This window comes from Chiloscyllium punctatum, chromosome 21 (assembly GCF_047496795.1).
Source record: "Chiloscyllium punctatum isolate Juve2018m chromosome 21, sChiPun1.3, whole genome shotgun sequence".
NCBI lineage: Eukaryota > Metazoa > Chordata > Chondrichthyes > Orectolobiformes > Hemiscylliidae > Chiloscyllium > Chiloscyllium punctatum.
In genome coordinates, this window is record NC_092759.1 from 92,636,756 (window position 1) to 92,658,994 (window position 22,239).

Sequence of the window (22,239 nt, forward strand, 5' to 3'; positions counted from 1 at the left end):
GAGTGAATAGCCAGATACTTTTTCCCCTAGCAGAAATCTCTCTAACGAGGGAACGAGGGTATATAATTTTAAAGTGATTGGAGGATGGTTTTGGGGAGATGTCAAAGTTCGGTTCTTTACACAGAGAGTTTTGGGTGCGTGGAATGCACTGCCAGCAATATTAGTCGAGTCAGATACCTGAGGGACATTTAAGAAATGCTTGGATAGGCAAATGAACGATAATGCACGAAAGTATGTCGATGAGTCTAATATTAGAGAAGGATAAAAGATCAGCATAACATCGAGGACCGAAGGGCCTGTACTGTGCTGTAATGTCCTACGTTCTCTGTTCTACGAAAGTATTTAAAGAGGCTTCAAATGGATTTTGAGCTGTCAGACAGTTGAGTGCTATGAATATTTAGGCATGAAAGAGGACTTGAGACCGAGAGAAGATCAGACATGATCTTACTGAAGGACAAGGCAATCTTCAGGGATGGGGGTAGGGAGCGAACGACTTGCTTCTGTTTCTACGTTCTCACATTCTATTATTGGAAAATTACAGGGTGTTATTTTCCTGGAAGTTTGGTTATTGAATGTTATAGTCAGGGAGTCCAGAGGATTTTCTGAGCCATCTCTGGGTGATATGTCCGAGCTGTATTCACAGTCAACCTGGTTCGATAACGTGACCAACAAATGAAGCACATTTAGCAGAATGCAGAATCTCTGTAAAGAGAGATGAGGGGGCTCTATGATACGCAGTCTGGGTTTTGAAGTTGCATTTTCCAAATCACCTAAACCGTGTGGGAAAGTATTGAGAAACTGAATAGTTTCCTCTGTTTCTGTGCACGAGGTGATAGCAGTAAGTGGCCTCCCACTGCTGCTGTCGAGCAGGTTTCAGGGGCTGAATAGAAGACAGAAACATGGGACTGAGGAACAGGAGTGGGTCATTACACACATTGAACCTTCTTCACCAGGCACTAAGATTGTGGCTGACCAGGTTGTGGTCTCAGCCCCACTTTCCTCTCTGCATCCAATTATCCATGACTCAATTCATGGACAAATACTTAACTAATACATCTTTGAATAAATGTAAACAAAGCAGCACCACAATCTTTTGCGGAAGCGAATTTCCACTCGAAATGCCTTTAGAACTTTTCCTAATCCATCTTATCGAATCAGAGAGTCAGACACCACGGAAACAAACACGTTTGTCCAAATTGTCCATGCTGACCAGACATCCTAATCTGATCTAGTCGTATTTGCCAGAATATTGGCAATATACCTCTGAACCATTCTTAATTATGTATCTATCCAGGTATATTTTCAATATCTAATTATACCCGCTTCCATGGGTGCTCTTGTACTCTGAGATAATCTTCCTCACTGTCCACTGCACCATATTTTGCTGTTATCAGTAAACCTAATAATCATGCCTTTGATATTCACAGTCAAGTTGTGTATATACATGATGAAAAGCAGCAAGCTCAACATTGATTCTTTCAGCACGCCACTGGCCACAGGCCTCCAGTCTGGAAAATATTCCGTTACCTTCAAGACAATTTTGCATCCAATTGGTTAAATTTCCCTGTGTTCCATGGGACATAACTGCTTTAACTTTTCAGTTTTATGCTGTAACTCAATTATTTTAGCTGATCTAAACATATTTCCATAATCACATAATTACTCTTGGTTTGTTTCAACTATCTGATGAAACAACGTCTCTGCCAATGCCACTTCAGCTTTCTCTTCTTTACGTTTATGATCTCTCCTGTTTCAGCTGGTGACATTGTGACCTTGTTGCCCCGTAATCAGGAAAGATTACAGGATGAGCCTCCTGCATTGCTTCAGTTGTCTGTGACTCCACTGGCTTTTTAACCAGAGCAGGCAGCATTTCTACCAGTGGATCAGCTATATACTTTACAAGGACAAGTTGTATTCCTGGAGCTGAGAGTTTGTCTAATACTCCCACCGCAATTTCACCCCACTTTACTGGACACTCCATCCCCGCTTTACATAATTGTGCGCTTTCTGTCTCACATGAATTCACTTTAGCAGTACCTTTTCTGGAAATAGTCCTTCAGGAATACATACCTTTGTATCTTTCAGCATCACAGACTGAGAGGATCCTGCGTCTCTAAATAGTGCATCGTCTTTACCTGCTACTCCTGACCTACGTGAATACACGTTCCCTTTGTATGTATAATTAATAAGCAGATCTGGCACTTCCTCCTTGACCAACCTCAGATCAACTTGTACACTCTGATGCAGCTTTCTCGCCTCCACTGTGCTTTCTGTTACCGCTCCAATAAAACTCCCAGGCTTATCCTGTTTTCTTACACCTGTTTTCTTTTCCCTAGCCCACCAACAGAGTACTCTCCTGTGACCTAATTTATTGCAATGAAAACACCGGAGCTTTTTAGCTTCTTTGTCCTCTTGAAGGGTTTCCTTTTTACCCTGTGGTAAGTTATCCTTCTGATCTTCACTGAAATCTACATGTCATTTTCCACGTGAGGATTTCCTCTATCCCTCATGCACTGAAGTTGATTCTGAAAGCCAAAATGTGTTTTATGAAACAAATCATGATCATCAACTTCTTCAGTTGCTAACTTTGCTGTTTTAACTCTCTGGTCTTCCACATGAGTTTGCACTAATTCATGCAATGAATCTTTGATTTTTTCCAAAATAATTATCTCTCTAAGTGCATCATACATTTGATCGATTTTTAAAGTTCTTATCCATTTATCAAAATTACTTTCTTTGACCCTTTCAAACTCAATATAGGTTTGACAAGGGTCACTCCTAAGATTCCTGAAATGTTGCCTTTAGGCTTCTGGAACAAGCTCATATGCACTTTCTTCACCCCCTCATACTCCGTAGATTCCTCCTGTGGTATTATTGCGGATACCTCACTAGTTCTACCAACAAGATTCGTTTGGATCAAAAAACCCACATGGTCACTGGCAAATGCAATTGTTTAGCCACTTATTCAAATGAAATGAAAAGGTTTTCCATATCCTACTTAGGCAAGGCGTGAATATACCTAAAAAGTATCTCACCAGGCTTTTGACTACCATGGGTTTGCTAATCCTCACGCTGTTCATCAGTAAGATTGCCTTCAGCCTTCATCTCCATCATTTTCAGCTAACTTTCCACTCTCAGTGTACATCTCTGAAGCTCAAACGCTCTCTCTCTTTGTTTCTCTCCTGCTAAAGCCATTTGTATTTTTTTTCTCTCTTTCCTGGATAAAACCAATTCGTTTTCTTTGTTTCTCTTTTAATTTTAGTCATAACGCAAACTGCTTCACTTCGGCTTCTTACTCAAGCTGCTTTATTTCCGATTAAAGTTTAGTCATTTGTACAGACCCCAATGGAGTTTCCAGCAAATTGGAATGCTGAACTGTTGCTGCAAACATCGAATATTTCCTCACATTAGGAGGTAGCTTCAATTCCACCTTGTCTACTAATTCCCGCAGCTTGGATTTATGTGCATATTGTAACAGTCACAAGGTCGATTCTCCCATCTCCAAAACACCCTTTGTGACTGCAAGAGCTATTGTTTTCTGAAGGTCTGTTTACCCACCAAATCCACACACGAAAAAAGAGACTCTAAAAACTGCCATTCGCTGTCTAAATTCCGCAAAGGATCACCCAATCTGGTTTGATCCCTCAAAACATTTTTAAGCAGGTAGTCCAGACCTAACTTTGGTATTTGTTGAAGGTTAGTGTATAATGGATATTTCCGGAGTGAATTAGCTGGTCAGACTGCCGAGTTTGAAACAAACATTTTTACCAAATTACGGAATGAAGCACATGAAACTGAAAATAGAATTTTCACCTAACTTACTTTATCCAACCAAGAGGCTATCCTGACTTTAGGATGTTTCTCCAAAATACTTGCAAGAATTCCAATAAACAAATGCTTTATCACCAAAAGTAAATCTGATACAAAAAGCTTACAGGTGATGAGGTCGGAAGAGAAGGAGGGGGAGAGCGTTCAATTCCAACAGTGACCCTAACTCAGCTAACCCCCAAACTGAATTGATCTGCCCAGCTAGAGAGCTGGCCACGTCCGCTTGATTGTACATGCTTTTATTTAAAGATTTGAATGCGTTCTGCCTGAAGCATTACCAGTTATGTATAAACAAAAGGAACAGAAATAAACCTTTCAAAACTCAGACAAATTGGAATCTTGGGTCAGTTACAACCCCAATGAAGAAGAAAATTCAAGAATAATATAACCTTGCAAAAGGTGACAAATTACCACATTTGGCTTTGGACTGAACTCAAACAATTAAGTCTTCCTGCTTTGAAGCCAATAACTTGTGTTCAGGTGTTTGTGAGTTTCTACTTAAAAAAAAGGCACATTGTTCAAGAAGGGGAGTAGGGATAATCCTAGTAACTATAGGCCAGTGAGTCTCACTTCTGTTGTGGGCAAAGTCTTAGAGAGAATTGTAAGGGATAGGATTTATGCACATCTGGATAAGAATGATGTGATCAAGGATAGTCAGCATGGTTTTGTGAAGGGCAGGTCGTGCCTCACAAACCTTATTGAATTCTTTGAGAAGGTGACTAAGGAGGTAGATGAGGGGAAAGCGGTAGATGTGGTATATATGGATTTTAGTAAGGCGTTTGATAAGGTCCCCCATGGTAGGCTACTGCAGAAAATACAGAGATATGGCATTGAGGGTGAGTTGGAGGTTTGGATTAGGAATTGGCTCTCTGGAAGAAGACAGAGGGTAGTAGTTGATGGCAAAGGTTCATCTTGGAGTGCCGTCACTAGCGGTGTTCCGCAAGGATCTGTTTTGGGACCATTGCTGTTTGTCATTTTTATAAATGACCTGGAGGAAGGGTTAGAAGGTTGGGTGAGCAAGTTTGCGGATGATACGAAAGTCGGAGGAGTTTTAGACAGTGAGGAAGGATATGGCAGGTTACAGCGGGATATAGAGAAGCTGCAGAGCTGGGCAGAAAGGTGGCAAATGGAGTTCAATGTAGCTAAGTGTGAAGTGATTCACTTTGGTAAGAGTAATAAAAAGATGGATTACTGTGCTAATGGTAGACTACTTGGTAGTGTGGAAGAGCAGAGGGATCTTGGTGTCCATGTACACAGATCTCTGAAAGTTGCCACCCAGGTAAATAGTGCAGTGAAGAAGGCATATGGCGTACTGGCTTTTATTGGTAGAGGAATTGAGTTCCGAAGTCCTGAGGTCATGCTGCAGTTGTATAAGACTCTGGTGCGGCCGCATCTGGAATATTGTGTGCAGTTTTGGTCGCCATACTATAGGAAGGATGTGGAGGCACTGGAACGGGTGCAGAGGAAGTTTACCAGGATGTTGCCTGGTATGGTAGGAAAATCCTATGAGGAAAGGCTGAGGCACTTGGGGTTGTTTTCATTGGAGAAAAGAAGGTTTAGGGGTGATTTGATAGAGGTGTACAAGATGATTAGGGGGTTAGATAGGGTTGACAGTGAGAACCTTTTTCCACGTATGGAGTCAGCTATTACAAGGGGGCATAGCTTTAAATTAAGGGGTGGTAGATATAGGACTGATGTTAGGGGTAGGTTCTTCACTCAGCGAGTCGTAAGTTCATGGAATGCCCTGCCAGTAGCAGTAGTGGACTCTCCCTCTTTATGGGTATTTAAGCGGGCATTGGATAGGTATATGGAGGATAGTGGGTTAGTGTAGGTTAGGTGGGCTTTGATCGGCGCAACATCGAGGGCTGAAGGGCCTGTACTGCGCTGTATTCTTCTATGTTCTATGTTCTATGAATGTTGAAGATGCAAAATTGCCTCATTAGGTCAATGAAAGGAATGACCAGGCAAATCCACATTTCCTGTGTAATGGAGTGCAACGGTATCCTGTGTAAATACATCACCTGGTGCCTTTTCTAGTCGAGGAGCGATCAGCACGATAACAACATCTAGATTGTGGTTTTTGAGGGTGGTGGTGGTGCAGGTTCAGGCGGATACAGTATTGCAAATGAACAACGCCTGTTTGTTCAGTGACTATGATTGATGTCAGTCTCCATGGATCTTAATGATGTCACAGGACTTTTTCCCTCTCCTATTAATAAGGGGTTTCTTGCAATGCTTTATGCCATTGTATCAGCAGATGCATCACCTCCGCTGCCATTAGGGACCAGCAGCTGCAGAGACAGGAAAAGGAGAGGCAAACATCTGAGAATAGTCTGGAATGCTCCATTAGTTGATCAGAATCTGCGAACATTAAACTGGAATGCTGCAACAATGGACAGGAGTTTGTATTGGGGACTGTTCTGGCTTTCCTGGTTTGGGTCGACATTATCAGATCGGATATACGGTGTACTGATGATTATTCAGACAGGTTACTATCCCATGCTCGCTATCGTTGGTGTTCCTGGTAAGTACCTCCATCTCTATCCATTTACTAATTCCATAAACGATGGCGAACTTCCTTGCTATTTCTGTTAGCTATATTTGGCAAAGGCGGAAAACGTTGTCTTCAAATGCAAAGTCAATTCATTATCCACAATTTCAGAACCGCCCACAACCCCGCCCTCACAAACACCAGAGAGCAAGATTGTTCACAATCCTGAAGTACATTTTTACCCGGAATTCACTTATGTCTCGGTATTCTGTCCATCATCAAGCTTATCCTCTATCAGCTCAATAATATCCCCAGTCGCCATCTTGGCATCGATGCTGACGCTTAATAAACAAATTTTCATGCCTTTATGGTTACAGGTCTCCTCGAAGCATGATTTCAGTTGTAAATATTTCGATCACAACCTTGTTCTTGTCTCTAAAATAATCTCATAAGAGGGACACTGTCAGAGTAATAATGTTGGAATAAATGTAATTCAGCGGCACAAGCTATTACACATAAAGACACTGTTTCACATCCTACCACAAATTATGTCAGAACGTAAATTCAAATGACAGGATTTGGAAATAAAAACAAGTTTCACTAATTCTGACCAAAACATCACCAGCATTTATTCTATAAATTTATCTATTTCACTGATGTAGTTTGCAAAAGAAATCTAGCATTATTACCTGATCTGGCTTAAGACTGACATCAGACCCACAGTAATGTGCTTGGCTCTGTACTACTTCCGGAATGAGCTCACAGTAAAGGGTGAACAAGTCCTGTTCCTGTCAGCGATCCAGACATCCCATGTAATAACAAAAGTAAAGGTTAAATAAATCAAAGAATGATGCAAGAGATCAGAATCAAAAAGAACGAGAAAGTCCCAGAGAAACTGAGCAAATTTGGCAGCCTCACATCGGGATAAAAAAAAAAGAATTGTCATTTTGAGTCCAATGACTAGACATCAGAACTGAACGCTGCTGTGATTGATGTTGGTGACAGGGACGTCTGTTGTAAATGGGAGAAGGACTGAGAAGAATAGATAGAGAAAGAGAAAGATAGAGGGAAAGAAGCAAACAAACAGTTTGTTTATGATTAGCTGGGATGGAAAACAAACGAGATTAACCTTATTTATTTTTCTCGTGTTACCATATTACTGAAAACTGTGATCATGTACGGTACCTATCAAAATCACTGTTTAAAGTATGTCATGTCGCTTTGTCTCTCTTCCTTGAGATTAAACATATTATTTTATTCATTAATGGGATGCTGAGCCAGTATTTAATTCCCTTTGCCCATTGTCCTTGAGTAGGTGTTTATGAGCTGCCTTGCTGACCAGTGCAGGCCGTGGGCTGTAAGTAGTCAGTGCTTAGTTCTGTCCGGTTTCATTTCTTTGAGACTTTATAGTGACTAATATAACTGAATCGCTGGCTTGGCCATTTCAAACTGCAACTGAGAGTTAACGTTGCTGTGGGTCTGGTGTCTCACGTAAGCTTGATCAGGTGAAGATTATGGATTTCCTTCCCTGAAGGGCATGGGGATGACAGGTAGGACAATCGACAATGGGTTTATTGTTTTATTTGATTCTTAATTTCTGATATTTTATTGAATTCAAGTTCCAACATTTGCCGAAGTGGAATTCCAATCCTGGGTCTGGGTCATACCTGGGTCCTGAATTAATATTCCAGAGATCATACAGCGACGCCATTGTCTCCTCAGCATCTTCAACCATCTCCAATGGCAATAGTGATGATGCTGTTGGAGTGGCTTTGCTTCATAAGGCAAAGAAATGCCTTGGCAAAATATACTATTCTTCTCGTTGTGTATTTATGAGAAGGTGAGATAATGGAAAGTGCTACTGGGGAAAATGAGCTAGATGTTATTGGTGATGAGTCACTGACAGTAAGTTCATTGCAAAATGATTAAAGTGTAGGAGTGAAGCCACCTTCTTGCATTTGTAGAGTGTACTTGCGATAGTACGTGGGACACTTCTCTTTTATAATGAATTATTTCCTTGCTACATAGAGACAGAATAAACGAGTTTCACCAGACTAATCCCTGCAGTGATAGTACCATGAGAAGAGTGTGAAGGAAATTAGTGTTTAATCTGTAACGCTACAAAAGAATTAAAACTGATTGCATTAAAACTTGACTTTTTATGGACTAACACTCATTATTTCCAAAACAAAACGATGATAGAGTGAAATATAATGTGTTTTCTGCAATACACGTCTTCACATTTGGACAAATATATAGATAGGCTACATTGAGAATGATTTGGGCCAAGTGCAGGGAAATGGGCGGAGCATGGATGAACATTTTAGTCAGCATGAACCAGTTTGGGCTAAAGGCCTGTCTCCGTGCGATAGGACTCTATGACTCTATGGACACCCTCCGAACCCATGTTGGTTTAGAGAGAGCTCCAGGTTCTGAATGAACTCTCATCATCTCAATGTGTAGTTGGTGTGTAAGCCTGCGCTGAACGTTATGTTTTTCACAAATCTGTCAGCAGTCGAATTCTGATGGAGTTCGCCATTCCCGCCAACTACTGACTCCCGTAGAGAACACTAGCCTATTTTTTCTGCCACAAATCTAGACCTTTTTTTGTTTAAAAGCTGTTCCTTGGCTCAAGGAGACCCTATCTTTGATGCTTATCAGGGGGACAATAAAACGAGGCCTGACTCCGATCAGTCTCCTTTGGTACAGAGATGAAAAGGATTTCCAGAGGCTTTTTGCTTATATGTAAACAGATGAAACTTCTTCCATTCAACATTAACCTGAAAGCATGTGCTTCATTTATACTGGTCTTTAAATGGAGTTTGCTTATTGGGACTGTTGTTTATATTTGGAACAGCATAATTAAGTCTTTCTGCATAGGTTACGTTCAGTAGGGCTTCTTTATTCTGTTCTTTGTGTTGCATTGTGCAATTTTTTGGATACAGTTTTTGTCTGTTTTAAAATCTAGTAGACAACCTCAATAACTTAGTCCCGGTAATTTACATTGTGCACTTACCGAAACAAGTTGCAATGTTATGCTCTGGGCAGCCGACTTAAGAATGCTTTAAGTGGTCTAGCCGAGTCCATAACAGACTGGGTCACTTCGCGGGAGTTCACACAGCGAGTGTGAGGTGCTCGTGTCTTTATTTCGGGTGTTGGTTTTGTTGGGTAGACGAAGCTTTGGATGGCAATGGCTGTTTCAGTCGCCAAACGTTTTCTGGATGTGGATGCAATGACTTTTGAAGGTTTGAAAAAAGTGAATAAGACCAAGCTACCGGAATAAGCAGAGGAGCTGGAATTGGACCTTCCTGCTTCTGTGAGGGAAGGAGAGATACTTACAGCAGTAGCTCATCAATTAAACTTGCTGGAGAAACCATCAGAATCTACAGAGCTGGCAAGAATTCAATTGCAAATGAGGCAGCTTGAGTTAAGCGGCGAGATATAAGGAAAGAGCAGCAGAAATGAAACAGTTTAAAAGTAGAAGAGAGGGAAAAGCAGCAGCAGAAAAGATGGAAAAGAGAGAGCAGCAGAGGAGAAAGAAAGAGAGAGCTTTTGAACAGCAAAAACTGACACTTTAAAAAGGAAAGTCAGCGTAAAGCGCTGGAGATAAAGGCTGAGGGTAGGGTGAGTAAGGAAATAAGTGAGGATGAGCAAACCCCTGGTAGTCAGAAGCCTATCCTCGGTCAAGCATTGCCTAAGTTTGAATGGAAGGATATGGAAGGCTTTTTCAACTCATTTGAAAAGGTGACTAGACAAATGCAATGGCCAGAGTCAATGCGAGTTTTCTTAATCCAAATGGAACTTTTAGGTAGGGCTAGTGAGGCATTCGCATCCCTATCAGAGGATGGATCTGGTTTCTGGAATCTAATGAGGGATCCTGGTCAAAACTACATTGAGTTTGAAAGGAACAAACAGAAAAATTTTGATAGATGAATAAGAGCTTGAATAAAGCAAGAGCAGTTCGAGCAGTAAGTAATTTGGAGAAATTCCAATATTCACTGCTTGAAGCAGTGCGACCTCATGTGGATAAAAAGAGAGTTAAAAGCAATGTTATCAGCTAAAGTGCCTGATGATTATCAGTTGGTCCATAAACTCAGTTTGGCTTCCAGAATCTATTTCAGTCCATGAGGGATAGAAATTGGAGCAAAGAGATATCCTCACGTGGAAAGGAAAAGGTAGATCTCAGTGAAGTCAATAAGGATAATTTACCACAGGTTAAAAAAGAAACCCTTGAGAGGGACAAAGAAGTGATGGCCTCCATTTCCTCATTAATACATAATTTGTTAAGTAGTAACAGATAGGCATGCATCACTCTTTTTCTTGCTAAATGCCCCCGTTGTTTTCATTGCAATAAAATGGGCCACACAAAATCACAGTGTTGGTGGGCTAGGAAAATCAGATGTAGGAAAACCAGACAACCCTGGAAGATTTGTTGGACCAGTAACAAAAAGCATAAGGGAAGTTAGACAACTGCCTCAGTGTGTACAAGATGATCAGAAGTTGATCAAGGAATATGTGCCAAATATGCTTAAAATATACATAGATAAGCCGGTTCCAATATTGAAGGAGACAGGATCTTCTCAGTCTGCAATACTGAGGGATAAGAAGATAGGCACGCCTGAGAGACTATTGCCAGAAAATGTGCTGGTAACAAGAATTCATGGTGAGACAAAAAGTGCTCAGTTATGTAAAGGGAGAACAGTGGATATTGTGTGATAGGAGTACTGGACCCCAAACTCTGAGCTCCAGGAATAAAATTTGTCCTTGCAAATGATATAGCTGATTCGCTGGTAGGCGTGCTGCCTACTCTAGTTTAAAATCCAGTGGAGATGCAGGCAACGGAAGACGTGGAGAATGTTTATCCAGGAATTTTCCCTGACTGTGTGATCACAGATCACAATGTTCAGGTTGAAGCAGGAGGGATCAAAAGGAAGCTGATGTAGAGTTATCCGAATCTTATTTTGATCAGATACGTAGAACAGAGAAGGAGCAAGTAGGAGAACATGCAAGTATTTTTAGCTCGACTAAGTTGATTGACCTGCAGCAGAAAGATGAGGAATTAAAACAGTTATATCAAAAGGTATTTAACAAGAAAGAAAGAAAGCATTCCTGTCTGTTATTACCGAACAAATTATGTCTTAATGAAGAAATGGGGACCACCACACTTTCAAACAGATCAGACATGGGCAGAAATTCATCAAATTGTTTTGCCAGTTGGCTATAGAAAGGAGGTGCCGCGACTGGCACTTGAGCTACCAGTTGGAGGTCATTTTGGGGTGAGTACAACACCAGCTAAAATACAATGATTTGTTTACAGACCTGGACTATACAAAGATGTAGCTGAATTTTGCCAGACGTGTCAAACATATCACGAAGACAGTAATAAATCTTGCACCTTTAATACCTATTCCAGCATTTGACGACCTTTTCACAAGTATCTTGATTGATTGCGTAGGTCCCCTACCAATACAGAAGGAGGGAATAAGTATTTATTAACAGTAATGGATGTGTCGACAAGATATCCAGAGGCAATCTCATTATGCAGCATCACAGCTATAAAGGTTGTAGAAAAAAAAACTTAATATTTTTCCTCGATACGGACGACCAATATGATACAGTCAGATCAACGAACAAACTTCACATCCAAACTATTCAAGGAGGCGATGGATAACTTGGGGATAAAACAATTCAAATCTACTGCTCACTATCCAGAATCACAGAGAACAGGAGCGAGATGACATTAAAAAATATGAAGACCATGTTGAGCGTTTATGGTCAGGATTATCCAGATGACTGCGATAAGGAAATTCCTTTTGAACTTTTTGCGATGATGGATGCACCGAATGAATCGACCAAATTCAGTCCATTTGAATTAATTTTTGGACAAGAACAAGGAGGACCATTAAAATTGATGAAGGAGAAATTAATAAGTCAGAATTCAGAGACCACCCCATTTGGACAATGTGTCAAATTTTAGGGAACGATTAAATAGAGCTGGAGAGTTGGCTAGAAACATTTAAAAGTATCACAGCATACAATGAAACAGGATTTGGATAGGAAATCACAAATTTACAATTTTGCATTTGGGAATAAGGCATCGGTGTTCTTTCCAGTAACAGGTGAGCCTTTAAAAACAAGATTTTGCGTACCTTGTCAAATTGATAAGAAATTTAGTGAGATGAAGTACTTGCTAAGGACTCCAGACAGGAAGAAATCTCACAAAGTGTGTCATGTCAATGTGCTCAAAAGATAGTTTAATAGTGAAAGAAAGGAAGAGAAGAAGGTGTTCATGATTACAGCACAGAAGGAAGAATCAAGTTCGGAGGATTCTAAATTGGACATTCCTCAAATCAGATTGAACAATGATAAAGTTGTCAAACATTAGGATAAATTATTTAGTTAATAATTTTGATAAATCAAAATGACCCAAAAGATTTATTACTATCACTTTGGGATATATACGGTATTAACCTGGGAAGTACGAGCATAATTGTGCATCATGTAGATGTAGGAGATGCTGTTCCGATTAAGCAACATCCTTTTAGGCATAACCCTCCAAGGTTGGCACAGGTTCAGAAAGAGATAGAGTGCATGCTCCAAGATGGTATTTACAAAGTGGAACTCACCTATAATCATGATGCCAAAGCCAGATGGTACCCCACAGTCACGTAGGGACTATGACAAAGTCAACACTGTTACAAACCTAGCTAAAAGTGAATTTGCGAAAGCCCAAGTCACCTTCCTAGGCCATGATATTGGACATGGACCAATAGCCCCATAAGATACAAAATCGTAAGTAGTGGGAAAATTCCCACATCATCGAAAAAAAGTAGTATTATGGTTCCTGGGATTGACTGGATTTTACTGAATGTTTGTGCCAAACTTTAGCAGTGTGGCTGCTCCACTCACCAAATTATTTTTAAAAAAGGGCAAGAACACTCAGTGGATAGCAAACTGTCAAAAGGCATTTGCCAGCCTAAAAACTTTGTTAACCACTGCCCCCAGTATGAGCCCCACCGGATTACACAAAGCCTTTCAAGGTGGCTATCGATGCCCGTGATGTGGGGGTCGGTGTGGTGCTCCTGCAGGAAGATGACGAGGGAATCAAAAGATCCGTCGGATATTTTTCCATGAAGTTGAACTTCATCAACAGAAATATTCAACCGTGGATAAAGAGAATTTAAGCTTGGTGTTGGCATGACAACATTTCAGTGTTTATATCACCAGCGATGCATCTGAGACAATAGTATACGCTGATCACAACATATTGATTTTTGCGGAAAAAATTAAGGACAAAAATGCCAGACTCTTTCGATGGAGCTTGTTGTTGGAGCCATTCATTATGACAATTGTGCATGTGGCAGGTTGTGAAAATATGATTGCCGATGCGTTTCTGAAACTTGAATGAGATATGGAGGGGTTTGGTTGTGAGTGCACTGCGACCTGAATTTGCATGGGATTGTGCATGTTTGCATGTTTACAGTTGCTATAGTGCATATGCGCGTTTTTAGACTACCAACTGGGTTTGAATGTTTAAAAATGCAGCCATATTTTGGTATTGATGGTTTGTTTTTTAAGGAGGGAGGCGTCACAAAGCTAGTCCCGTTTTTTGTCAAGAAGCTTTTTTTGGCTCAGGTGGTCTCTGTCCTTGATTTTCTTTCAGAGGGACAATAAAAAGGGGCATGATTCTGGTCAGTCTGGCTTGGTACAGAGACTAAAAGGATTTTCAGTGGCCTTTTGTTTATCTGTAAACAGATAAGACTTAAGGCCAAAGTGGTAATGATTTAGAAGTGATCTGTATAATGAAAGGGGAGTATTGAGCTCATTTAGCTGTACTAGCTGAGCTGAGCTGAGCATCTTTCAGGTGTGTCTTGAATTGGGAAGTTCAACAGTGAGGTGTGTGGAAACTCTCTCTCTTTTCTGACCTTCAACTTCAAACTGTAAGCTTGTGTTCCATTTATACTGGTTTTTAAAGCGAGTTTGTTGATTGGGACTGTTATGTGCATTCAGAACAGCATAATTAAATCTAGCTGAGTTCTGTAGGGGAACCTCATTCAGTTCTTTGTGTTTCACTGTGCACTTTTGTGATTAAAGTTTTTTTCTGTTTTAAAATCCAGTAGTCAACATAGCTAAACTACACCATGTAATTTTCATTGTACACTTAATGAAACAAATTGCAAAGTTATGCCCTGGGCCGTTTGCCTCAGAATGGTTTGAGTGATCTAGACTCGTCCATAACATCTCGGTGATGGAAGATGCCCTTTTGGAACTTGGTACAAATCATTCACTTTCCCTCCTCAAGATCAGCAAACGATGTTAACTTAACACGTGTGTAGCATTAGCAATGGAGCCAGTCGTCTGTCTGCACAGTCTCTGCTTCATTAGTTTGTCATGTTGCAGCATCAAAGACATCCTCCTGTTTCAGTATCACCGTTTGGAGGGGCTGAATGGCCTCTTCTTTTTGATGTGTCCGTGTCTCCAGTGTCTCGAGAACACTGAGTTCTCCAGTTTCAAATAACTTCCCTTCCAAACTGCTGACTCCCTTCCCAATCCCTGCCATTCTCTTCCCATCACCTCCCCCTCCCTTCCCAGCCCGTCCATCTCCCTTACATTCCTCTGATCCACCCTTCTTCCAGCTTCCAACTGGATTAATTCCTCCAATCAACCATCCCGGTGGTACCCTGACCAGTGTTGATCCATCCCCACCTCACCACACCACATCCTCCTCCCCACGCTGCTTCTTTACCTGTAAACGTCCTTATGTCCATCCCCAGTCCTGAAGAAATGTTCCACCCAAGGTGTTGACTACTCCACCTCCTGATGCTGCTTTGATTGATTTGGTCTTCTAACCGCCTCATTTTCAATATCTACATTTTTAAAAACTCTCCTCAGGTGTAATAGGCAGGAGGGAGTCAATTGGCTGTGAGTATGCTTGTCCAATTGTTTCAATGGACTGAATGGCGTTCTCACATTCCAGTGAAACCAGCTTGAGATGCTGAAAGAGCGCCTCTTTTTAACCTGTGAATATGTTCAGGGTTTAGCAATGCTGTTACATGAACGTTAACAACAACCTTGAATGTTGTTCAAGTTTTATGTGATTTCTACAGAACATCTTCACTTCTGATCGAATGATGGAGGGAAAGATATTGATGAAGTAGCTGAAGGTGTTTGTGCCGAAGAAGCTACCCGAAGGATCGCCCACAGAGATATCCAGGGACTAAGCGGATTGCTCTCCACCAACCACATTGTTTTTTGAATGACCCAGTGGGGAGTTTACACCTGATCCCATTCAGTTCAATCTTATTCAGACTCCTTGACACCTTGCTCCGTCAAGTCCTGCCATAATGTCAGGGCCAGCCACTCTGACACTGAGCTCGTATCTTTTGTTTATGTCAATAGGCCAATGTATATGTGTGGAGAGTATTTCCTTCTCTCAGAGCGTAGAGACTGTTGGGGACTCTCTGTCCCAGGCAGCTGCATTACAGAAATGATTGGGAAGGGGGTGGGGTGGGTGTCAATGGATTTTGACACGTCAGAGATTCAAGGGCTACAAGGAATTAGGCGTGAAAGAGAAATTGCAGGCGAGACCAGATCAGCCCCGATGTTACTGAAAAGAAGGGCAGGCTTGAGGAGCTAAATGACCTCGTGTTATTCCAGTATACCCCAGAGTCCAGGCAGTTTGTGGTCACTTCGATTTCCTGTGTTAAGGACTTCAAGTAACTGAATAGACTGAATAGACTGTTGCTGTGTATCAGGATACTGGTGCTGCGTGATCTACTCTGGGTACAGTTTTATAGGCTCGAGGGGCTGATTTACCTCCTGCTGTAACTGTATATCAGTGTCCTGGGGCTGAAAACATTCATCCTGTTCTGTTGTAATTGAAATCCATACAGAATAATTCCACCATCCGAGGAGAAAGTGAACAATGCAGATGCTGGAGATCAGAGCGAAAAAAAATGTGCCACTGGAAAATCAAGACAGGTCAGGCAGCATCTGAGAAGCAGGAGAATCTGTGTTTGGACATTCCTGATGAAGGGCTGATGCCTGAAAAATCGATTCTCCTGTTCCTTGAATGCTGCCTGGTCTGCTGTGCTTTTCCATCACCATAGGTTTCGACGTCTACACCCTTCCAAAGTCAACCTTCCTGGTCACATCATCAATTAACTTTAAACGTTTTTTTAGGCATAAACCTCCATGCACAAAGCCATGCTTACTATTCCTAATCAGACCTTACTTTTCCAAATGCATGTACATCTTATTCCATGGTATCTTCTCAAGTAATGTACCTACCAAAGATGTTAAACTTACTGGTCTATAGATCCCAGCAGTTTTTCTTAGAGTTCCTTTTGAACAAGGGCACAGTATTTGTTATCCTCCAGTCTTCCGTAATCTCAACTTTGTTTAAAGGTGATAAATGTATTTAACCAGTGTCCCGCTAGTTCTTCTCTAGATCCCTGCAGTGCTCATGGATATACTTGTTAAGGACCCTGAGAATAATCCACCGTCAAACATCCTTGTACGCCCAATACCTCCTCTACTGTGATATGGACTGCCCCGACGATATCACCACTAACTTCTTCAAGTTCCAAATATTTATGCCTTTCTCCACAGTAAATATAGAGAAGAAATCTTTGTTGAGGACCTCGTCCATCTCTTATTGTTCGACACATATTTGTGCACTTTGTTATTTGAGGGATCTTATTCTCTCTCTAGTTATTGCTTAGCTTTCACACTCTTAAAGTAACTCTTTGGATTCATCCTAATCTTCTCAGCCAAGGTTATTTCATAGCACCTTTGTCGCCTTCTTGATATCCATCAGAGGTAAACTCCTACATCCCTTATATACCGGCAGAGATTCCCTTGATCCCAGTTGCCTGTGCCTGACCCACGCATCCCCCTTTTTGCAGTCAATGCCTAAATATCTCTTGGCATCCTGGATTCCCCATTCCTGCCACCCTTGCCCTTCACTGTCACAGGAACATAAACACCTTGAACTCTAGCTACCTCACGTTTAAAGGCCTCCCACCAACCAGCGGTCCATTCACCTGCAAATAAACTGCTCCAGTTGACCCCTGCAAGCTTCTGTCTAATCCAATGAACATTCCCCTTGTCCCAAGTTAGAACTTGATCCGGTGCACCAGTTTTGTCCCTCTCCATAGCTATTTGACAATTAACAGAACGATGGTCACTGGTCCCAAAGTGCTCCCCCACTGTCACCTCAGACACCTGTACTGCTCTGTTTCTCAAGAGTTGTTCGAGTTTTGCACCTTCCCAAGAAGGACCCTCTACATACTACTTGAGGAAACTTTCCTGAATTCACTTATCGGATTCCACTCCATCAAACTCCTTAACGCTCCGGCAGTCTTAGTCTGTTACAAAAATTAAAATCCACTCTTATGACAACAATGCTCCTGAATGTCTCCCTTCTCCATGCATATTTGTCACTCTCATTCACGTTAGCTATTTGGAGGCCGACAGTACAACCCCGGTACATCATCATCCACTTTCTACTTCTGAGCTGCACCCACAAAGCCACAATGGATGATTGGTCGGTTATTTTATCTCTGATTAATGCTTTAATAATCCCATTAATCAGAAATTCAACTCCTCCTCCCCTCCTTCCAGCATCCCTGTCCCGCCTAAAGCACCTGTACCCTGGTAAGTTAGCTGCCAGTCCTGTCCCTCGCTTAGCCATGTTTTTATGGAGGCTGTATTATCCCAATCACACGTTACTATCCTCGCCCTTAGTTTATTTGTCTGACCTGCCAGCCCTCTTGCATCGAAGTAATCCAATAGGCATTCCTTGCTTCCTGTCATGTTCCAGCATAACCTGTCTCTTCACTTCACTGTTTCTGATTACTGTATCTCCTTCCAGCCTCGCACTTGACTCCCTGATCATGAGGATAACCCTCCTCACCAATATCGCTTAAAACCTCCCTTGTTGCTAACAAGATATTGGTCTCGTCCCCATTGCATGTGCCACCTGTCTCTCCTGATCAGGTCAACCCTGTCACAGAAAAGACCCCAATAATCTAAAAATGTGAATCTCCCTTCCCCCCACCCCCCGACCAATTCTTTAGTTAATTATTTATTTGTCAAAGCGCCCCTGCTCTTACTTTCATTAGCTCATTACAATGGAAGTAATCAGTTAGATTACCACCGTCAAGGTCCTAGATTTTAACTTTTCTCCTAGCTCTCAGTAATCACTCTGTAGCACCTCATTCCTGTATCTACCTGTGTCATTTGTGCCAACGTGCACAATGACTTCTGGCTGCTCCCCTCCCCCTTGAGAATTTTCTCCAACCACTCGGAGACATTCTGGCACCTGGGAGGTAACACACCTTCCTGGATTCCCGTTTGAGGCCACTGAATCTCCGACCTGTCCCTCTAACAATCGACTCTCCTATCTCTAAGGTCCTGTTTAACGTTACCCTTTCCCACTGTGCCCCAGAGTCAATGGTAATGCCACCAACTTGGCTAGTGCTGCTTTTCCCTGAACCGTCATTCCCCTGAACAGTCTCCAAAATGGTGAACTTGTTTTCGACGGGATTGGTCACAGTGGATTGCTGCACTCTCTGCTTACTCCATTCGCCATTCCAGGTCGTCGCCCACCTCCTCTCTGTCTTGAACATAACAGGAAGCAAGGACTGCCTGTTGGATTAAATGTTCTTTATTTACATGCAACAGGACTGACAGGTAAGCCTGATGAACTCATGGCATGGATCTTAACGTGGGATGTGATATTACAGTCATGATTGTTGCAGGTCTTGGGTGTGACCACAACAAGAAAACTATTATCTATGAAGTTCTCAGTTTCTCGGATGATTCTGAATGCATTCAGATCCAACTCCCGAACACGGTCTCCCAGGAGTTGCAGCTGGGTTCACTTTCCACACGTGTAGTCTTCAGGAACGGTGGAACTTTACCTGAGCTCCCACATCACGTAGGAGGAACGAACAACTGTCTTAACTGCTATCCCCACTGCTGCAACATTAAAGTTGAAAGGACTTTATTTGAACTTGCCTGTAGATTTTGCTGAGCTGTTGCTTCCCAAAGCCTCTTGAGCCAAACATTACTATTTACTCTGCTACGAACGGCATGTCTCTCTCTACCCCTTCACATTTACCTTTGGTTAGGGAAGGAGGGAGACACTGCAGTGATGTAGCACTTGGTCATAAGGCACTACTTGGCACCTGGCCACTGACTACCTACTCTCCAGCCAAGGTCACTGTTTGGTCTTGGAGGGTGTCTTACTGAGGTCTTCCTTTTGGTAGTGCTGACTGCGCTGATGCTAATCTTCACCCCGACAACCAATCTGCGTTGTCACAATCCCTTGGTCCTTTCTGTCTAATAGTACTGTTTTTATTAATTCCTTGAATCCGTCGACTGCATTCCAAACTGTGTCTCACTCCACAGCGAGGGAGGTTGATATTCCAGTTAATACAAGGCTATTGTAAAAATGATACAATTCGAAATAGGGACAACAGTATGTCTATCCGCTCACTGAGTCTGCTTTTCCTCTCAATTAGGTGAGATCAATTTTGATAATCCCCCATTCCTCTTGCCTACATTTTCCCCATAAACCTTGTATGAAAATCAGTTTGCCTCAACCCTGAATATATTTAATGATCCAGCCTCAACAGCCCACAGACTTTTCTACAGTTGTTTCCCTCTCACTAATGTGACACTTGGAGGTCTTTAGTCCCATGTGGTATTTCTAGCACTCTGTTTGAATGTTGTATCAATATTAGATGTGATCCTGTCCTATCACACCTTCTCTGTGGCCAGATGCAAAACAAAAATGAAAAGTTAAGAGACTGTAATCTCCTCACTCATCTTCCACGTCAGCCGAAGATACAGCTCATCCTGATCTGTGGATTTGCCCACTCTCTATCTCGCATAAACTTCCAATACTTCGTCAGCTTCTGTAGCAATTCATTCAAGTATCACAGGGTCACTCTCCCTTAATCCAGGAACACCTTCTTCAAACTGAAGAGCGAAAAAAGTCCGTGTTTAACATATTCTCTGGCTCCATGCAGCCCCTTGTCCCTAACACTCCCAATTCTCTCCCGCGTTATCCTCTCCTCCTTAATGTGTTTGAATTCTTGCTAATCTTATCCTCTAATGTTTCAACTCCCCGCCTCCACTTCTGCTCTTCTACTGAGTTTTTAAGTTTAGCCCGACACTTTCTATATTCTTTTCGGACCTCCATTGAACTGCGCACTTTGTAACTGCATTAAGTTTCTCTTTCCTTATTAGTTCTGTTCGGAATTTGTGTCTACACCCGACGTTCTCTGGGCTTGTTTTCCTAAAAATCCATCTTTGGTTAAACATGCTGGTCCAACACTGTCATCAATTCCATTTTGATTAAGTGAACCCCAACCACCGCCGCTCGCCATTTTGCTCTAGTTTCACACAGAAGCAACTGCACTTTGGCCAGATCCTGTCATTTGTTTCATAAAATCAGTCTCCCAAATCCAAAAAGCTTTTATTTTTCAAACATTTTTGAGTATGAGTCACGGCCACTGGTCCTTTTATGCTCTCCCAATCCTGCATGCAACATCTGACTGGCTTCGTTCCCCACGGTGAGGCCCAGCACAGCCCCGCCCATTGATGTGTCAGCTACAAGTTCTGCAGAAGCTCTGCAGAACAAATTTCAAGGCATCTGCCCTCTCTAAATAAGTTATCATTGCCCGAATGAATGTTTGGAATTGAAATGCCTGAATATGATGATCCTATTGTTGTATTAACACACCTCAGTAAATTGGTTTTATATCAGCTCCTGTACTTTCTTTTTTCGGGTAGTCTACAATATATCCCCAACGGTGTGTCTGTCATGGATTTGATCCTGAGCTCTAACCACCAAGCTTCATTAGGAAATCCTTCTTACTGCAGTAACTGACTCCATAATTAATAATGCAATCCCACTTACTGTTTTACCACCTCTCCTGTTGTGCCTCTAGATCTTGTACCACAGGATATTGAGTTGTCAGCCCTCACCTCCCTCAAACACATCTCTGTGATGGCAAAAATGTCACAATTTCCTATTTCACCTTGTTCCCTTATCATATCTGTCTGTCGGATTCATTGTTTGTTCTCAAGCTGCCCAATTCATGAACCAAAACTGTACCTCTGGGAATGAATGACTATTTATTGAATGAAATTTCTCTTTTAATAAATGTGTTCATCAAATAAAACATTCCAGAACTAAACACTCAGTTCCACAGGCAATGAGTTTCTGCTGATTAATTCCCTGTTCAGTGTGCAGAGGGGAGAGCTCTAAGACATACAGAAAGTGAGAACTACAGGTACTGTAGCGCTGGTAAAGCACAGCCAGTCGGGCAGCATCTGAGGAACAAGAGAGTCAAAACGTTGGACATCAGCCCTTCATCGGGAAGTCATTGGTGACTTCCCATGTTTTCCATTCCATGATTGACGGGATATTGGGAACCATACGTGTTCCAGATGGCAGCACTGTATAGAGACCTGAAGTGGAAAGCAGTCAATCATTTGTTTAGACAGGGAGAAGACATTATGAGGTGAAGTACAGATTGATTGAAGTACAAACACAAGAATAGACAAATCCCTTGGGCCAGACGGACAAAACCCGAGGTTACTACAGGAAGACAGGGAAGGGATTCCTGCGCCTTTGGCGATGATCTTTACATCCTCACTGTCGACTGGAGTAGTGCCAGATATTTGGAGGGCGGTAAACGTTACGCCATGTTGAAGGAAGGTTCTAGGGATTATCCTTAGAATTACAGATCAGTCAGTCTTACATCAGTATTGAGCAAAGTATTGGAGGGGTTTCTGAGAGACAGAATTTATTATTGTTGCGGTTCTGTTCGCCGAGCTGTGAATTTGTGTTGCAACGTTTCATCCCCTGTCTAGGTGACATCCTTAGTGCTTGGGAGCCTCCT